The sequence below is a fragment of the Amblyomma mixtum genome, chromosome 5 (genome assembly GCF_055824585.1).
Source record: "Amblyomma mixtum isolate Tamu chromosome 5, ASM5582458v1, whole genome shotgun sequence".
NCBI classification, from domain to species: domain Eukaryota; kingdom Metazoa; phylum Arthropoda; class Arachnida; order Ixodida; family Ixodidae; genus Amblyomma; species Amblyomma mixtum.
This window is the reverse complement of record NC_143016.1, coordinates 133,399,106-133,405,105: the sequence shown is the minus strand read 5'-3', so window position 1 is coordinate 133,405,105 and position 6,000 is coordinate 133,399,106.

Here is a 6,000-nt window from a genome sequence, read left to right as displayed (position 1 = left end):
CTGGCCCGAGACCTCTCCTCCCGGACCCCGGATGATCAGGCACCCAACCCTGCACAAGAAGCCCCATCGACCCTCTCTACATATCACCAAATCACCACATATTACAAATTCAGCCGCATGAAACTGCCACCACCGCACAGTACCCTGTCGCCCTTATCCAGCGCCACGTGGAGACAATTACAGACAGGCTGCTTTATTTCACCCCACCGTCTCTTATGCTTCCACCCCACCTTTCCTCACACCTGTGGCGTGCCAAGATCCACGCTTTTGCACTACCTTTGGGAATGTCCTTCCCCAAAGGCAGTACCCCCTCCCCAATCCCACTCATTCTTCCTGGGAGGCTGCTTTACAGACCGCTCAGCCCAACGTCCAGAAATGGCTGGTGGATCGGGCTTTACGTGAAGCACAAGCCCGTGGACTCCTGGATCAGTAGGGGACCACCCTGGAAGATTTTTGTTTACTGTAATAAAGTTGTTTCCATCCATCCATCCATATTCAATGCGCAGCACGTTAACGCAAACCACAACGAATCCTAAAGCTCTCTGTGGCACCTTTTCCTGTTTCATTTGTGAACCCGTAGAATGTTTCCTCTACATCAGGCATAGAGGTGCGCTTCAAAAACACAATAATTTAAATGGACGATTAGGAGGAATTTAGGATCAGGTAACAGCAGATTTGTTGAAGGACGGAGGAGAGATTGTGCTACAAAAACTAGCCACCCTGTATACGCAATGCCTTGTGACCGCGAGAGTACCAGAAGCTTGGAAGAACGCTAACATTATCTTCATTTATAAGAAAGGAGACGTCAAGGACTTGAAGAATTACAGGCCAATCAGCTTATGGTCCGTTGCCTACAAGGTATTTACTCAGGTAATCGCTAATGCAGTCAGGACAACCTTGGACTTTAGTCAACCAAATGATCAGTCAGGCTTTCGTAGATGATACTGGACAATAGATCACATTCACATTATCAATCAGGTGATAGAGAAATGAGCAGAATATAACCAACCCCTATATATAGCCTTCATTGATTACGAGAAAGAATTTGGCTCCGTGGAAACCTCAGCTGTCATGCAGGCGTTGCGGAATCAGGGTGTAGAAGAGTGTTATGTGAAAATATTGGAAGATATTTATAACGATTGCACAGCTACTATAGTTCTCCTATAAAGTCACCAATAAAATTCCAATACGGAAAGGTGTCAGGCAGGGAGACACGATCTCGCCAATGCTCCTCACTGCTTGCTTAGAGGAGGTATTCCGGGGACTGGAAGGGGAACAGTTGGGGATAAGAGTTAATGGAGAATACCTGAGTAATTTGCGATTCGCTGATGACATTGTCTTGCTAAGGCACTCAGGACAAGAACTGTAAAGCATGATCAATCAGTTAGACAGGCGGAGCAGAACGGAGGGGCTAAGCATTAACATGCAGAAAACCAAAGTAATGTTCAACAGCCTAGCAAGGGAACAGCAGTTCGCAATTGGTAGCGAGGTGCTGGAAGTAGTAAGAGAATATTTCTACTTAGGGCAGGTAGTGACCGCAGATCCGGATCATGAGAGGGAAATAACTAGAAGAATAAGAATGGTGTGGAGCGCATATGGCAGGTTCTCTCAGATCATGAAAGGTAGCTTACCAATATCCCTGAAGAGAAAACTATGCAACAGGTGTATCCTACCGGTACTCACCTACGGGGCAGAAACGTGGAGGCTAAGAGGGTTCAGCTTAAGTTAAGAACAACGCAGCGAGCTATGGAAATGAAAATTATAGGTGTAACGTTAATAGATCGGAAGAGGGCGGAGTGGATGAGGGAACAAACGCGGGTTAATGACATCTTAGTTGAAATCAAGAGGAAGAAATGGGCTTGGGCAGGGCATGTAATGCGAAGGCAAGAAAACCGCTGGTCCTTAAGGGTAACGGAATGGATTCCAAAAGAAAGCAAACGTAGCAGGGGACGGCAGAAAGTTAGGTGGGCGGATGAGATTAATAAGTTTGCAGGGATACAGTGGCGGCAACTGACAAAGGCCAGGGTTAATTGGAGAGACATGGGAGAGGCCTTTGCCCTGCAGTGGGTGCAGTCAGGCTGATGATGATGATGATGATGATGATGATGATTTTGGAGTGTATGAACTCATCACCGCGTTCGTACGAAAAAGAAATTACTTTCAACAACAAAAAAAAAACAGGGATTTCATAGCAGAGAAAACACAGAAATGACGTACAATCTTCCCCGTCTTTGGCCACTGCCGCAAAAAAGCAAGAACGCTAAGAATGTTACCTGAGATGTGATCCCTGAAACCAGTCTACACTACCAATGACATCCGGTCCACAACTGTGAAGTCTTTTTCTATGTTGACGGCAGGAGTCAAATTCGAGTGGCGAGGAAAAATATTTTCAATCAGGTACACTAGATGTGTTTTTGCGGCCGCAGAAGCATGCAAATAGCCAGAATGAGTCTATTAGCTTGGGTTAGGTCTTGTGGATGGTACCTAACATCCCAGAAAGACAAAGGCTATGAGGGACAGTGTAGTGAAGAGCTGGGGTAATTTGAACCACCTAGAGTTTTTTAAGCGCATTGACATCGTACTGTAGACTGGTTTTAAGCATTTCACCTCCATCATAATGTGACCGCTATGGTCGCGATCTAACCGTGTCTTTCGGGCCAGCAGCCGAGCACAATAACCAAATAACCAATAACCAATGGCGGCCAAATTAATTTTACTCCGAATGAAAATTAAATCTTATTATCCTTTATGAGGCGCTTAATGTACAGATGAATGCCCCGAAGTATTTAGAGCATTTTGCGCAAAGGCCATTTGCGCACTGTGGGTGATAGCCTCGTATCGGGCGCCAACGGAGCACCTCACACAGACAACCAGCGAAAATTTGAGAAAGAGATTGATGACAAACATATATTTTTTATAAAAGTTTATTGCTTGTTTCTTGTGGGCAACGCTCAGTCCAGGGCCATCCCCACTGGCTGTCGCCACAAAGTACATGGGAGGATTTCTTCGACGAAGTTGTCCCGGCAGAAAAACTCGCGGAGGCGCGAAATTGTGTTTGCATCGAGCGAACACAAGGCGAAAAGCGCCGCGTATCCTCCGAGGAGAAAGAAAAGGTGTCCAAGAAAGAAACACCGCCGATCGAAGATGTTTGTGAAAGCACTTCTGCTTATCTGTCGGGTAAAAATGCAACAGAGTTCCTTCCATCGCTTTACATCTACTTCCAGCACGTGTTCACAACTCTCTGTAAGAATTTGCTTCATTTAAATCACGTACCCCCCAGCACCCGCTCCTCAGCGGTTACCTGTGCTGCGTCTTAATTCGGTAGTTCTCGCTTCAGCTAGCGAACATGGCCATTTCGATCCGAAGTTAAGCTGTCTCCTTTATTGAAAGCGATATTTCGTGCTTATTGAGAGTTTATTTTTTTATGAAGCATCTATACTAAAGAAAGCTTGGTGCGGTGAGGATGACCTGGTGATGTCACCACGATGCATGACCGAGTAACTGCTGACGACATAGGCGTGTCTTGGTGCCCACAGGATGCTTAACTTTTGGGCTGTTCTGTCCTGTGTATTGGGAAGTGCTGCCACATAGGCTTGCGCCTTTAATAGGAACCTGCCCAGCAGGAATGCTCTCCCAACAGTTTGGAGGAGAGCACTACTTTTCATCACACGGTAACCATTGATTCCATCTCTAGTAAGCCTCCGCTTTCTTATTGAAGTTCCTGCCTCTTCCAGGATTGTACCAAACCAAGGGTTCTCAGTAATGTCCGTTCTTGTTGGCTGTGGCTACCCTAAACACGTATTATTTGTGAAGCAGCTGTTGTACTTTTTTTCTGCTCTTTCTAGCGACGCCTTCTGGTTGCGATAAGACAGCTGCGTAGTTCCTGAGACCAATTAGACCATAACTATCCATTTATAATGATCTTATTCTTCACAATCCTTACTATACCAGAGTAATTCTTATAAACCTCAACAATGATCATCATCATGAAGCCGGCATTGCTGGGAATGTTGAAGTTGATCTATCAGAGTCCAAAGTCAGAAGCGGTGAACTGCGGTGAAGTCGAAAATGCCAAGCCTAGCATTACGCTCTTGCAAGTCTGCTTTTTGCCCTTTTCGAAGAAATTACAAGCTTAGGCATGACAGAAGAGCTAGACTTTTTTGTATTCTATAGTCTAAAGCAAAATCATTTATAACTATTGACTTTCTTCATCATCATCAGCCTGACTACACCCACTGCAGGGCAGAGGCCTCTCCCATGTCTCTCCAATTAACCCTGTCCTTTATCAGTTGTCGCCACTGTATCCCCGCAAACTTCTTAACCTCCTCCGCCCACTTAACTTTCTGCCGTCCCCTGCTACGTTTGCTTTCTCTTGTAATCCACTCCGTTACCCTTAAGGACCAGCGGTTATCTTGCCTTCGCATTACATGCGCCCATTTCTTCCTCTTGATTTCAACTAAGATGTCATTAACCCGCGTTTGTTCCCTCACCCAATCCGCCCTCTTCCGATCTCTTAACGTTACACCTATCATTTTCCTTTCCATAGCTCGCTGCGTTGTTCTTAACTTAAGCTGAACCCTCCTTGTGCGTGTATTCACTTTAGTGCGTCCGTAATACGTGCGGCCAAGCGCATCCGTTAGTAGGTTTCCTGCGGTTTACGGATGCAAGCCTCTTTGCAGCAATCCATGACAGAAAATTCTAGAGTTTGTTATTGAATGAATTTCAAAGAGTAAAAGGACACAGGTGAAAGGAAACACGAACTCGAACAAGTTTTCCTGGATTCCAAACACCTAGATCATTAAGATGGGGCTGGTTGTGCGTCACTTACGTAGACAGTTGGAAGAGATTCACGCGCTCATGTTAGCGTTTTCCTCGTATTGCGAAAAGCGTTTTGCACACTCCTCCTTACCATCCTGTCCTCCATACACAGCGTCCACTCTCCAGCGGCTGTAATAGGCCAGTAATTGAAAAATAATAAATATATATCAACCTAATCCACACACAACAAACTCTGGTTTCCTCTACGGCAGTTTCAGATTAACGCAACGTGAGCAGAAGTTCAAAAAGATTCGTGTAGTAAGAAGCATTTATTGGACATCGCTTGTCTCGTGAAAGTTCGCCTCGTAACACTTCACACCTGAAAAATTTTCTCTTTGAGCTCCGGTCCTATATCGTGTCTTTTTGAAGTGAATAATATTGTGCGAAGTTCTTGTACTTGCAATGGTTGAAATGGAAATAAATATGCTATATGTAGAGAATGCATGCTGAAGTGTTTGGAAAAGCTTGAAGCTTAATCTTTTAGTAGAATCGAAAGGTCAATATTACTGTTGCTCTTTCAGAACAAACGCTGCACTCTTCGGTGTTGGAATACAGAAAGCCACTCCGGGACCGAGATTTTACTTTTCATAATCACGGCCTCCATCTAGACTCTTCAGTCCAGCCACCTGTGAACTCCATGGGCAGCGCCGCCCTGCACAACACAGCGAGCGATGATAGGCCATATATAATAGGAGGTATCATCACTCTCCGCCTCCTCTCGAGCAGCACTTATCATTGAGCACTTCAGTGACTTCTTGCTGTTCTTCTTTAGTAGAATTCACAGCCTTGCCTTCCCAGATTTGGCGCATTGCTATAGAGATTTGCCAGCTTTCTTTACAATGACGACCTCCGCTTCTCTGCTGTAGAAAAAAGGTCTTTATATTTCACAACACCAGGGTTGAAGGCCACCAATGGTCCCTGCTTTGGCGGTATTAGTAGCCCACTGAAAAGGAAAACAGGTCGCTAGGCTGCGAATACTAAGAGCCTGTGTAATGCATCGTGTTTCTGCAAGATCGTTGAAGCTAAGTACAAGTAAATCTAGAACAGTAGCGTAGATAATCAGGCCAGTTGGTTTACATCATCATCGAGAGAATCAGTTGTCGCCATGCGCTCAACATTTCCATCGGCGCTACGGGCAGGCAACCGACCCGACCTCCGAGTCAAATATTTGCTCTAGAGCAA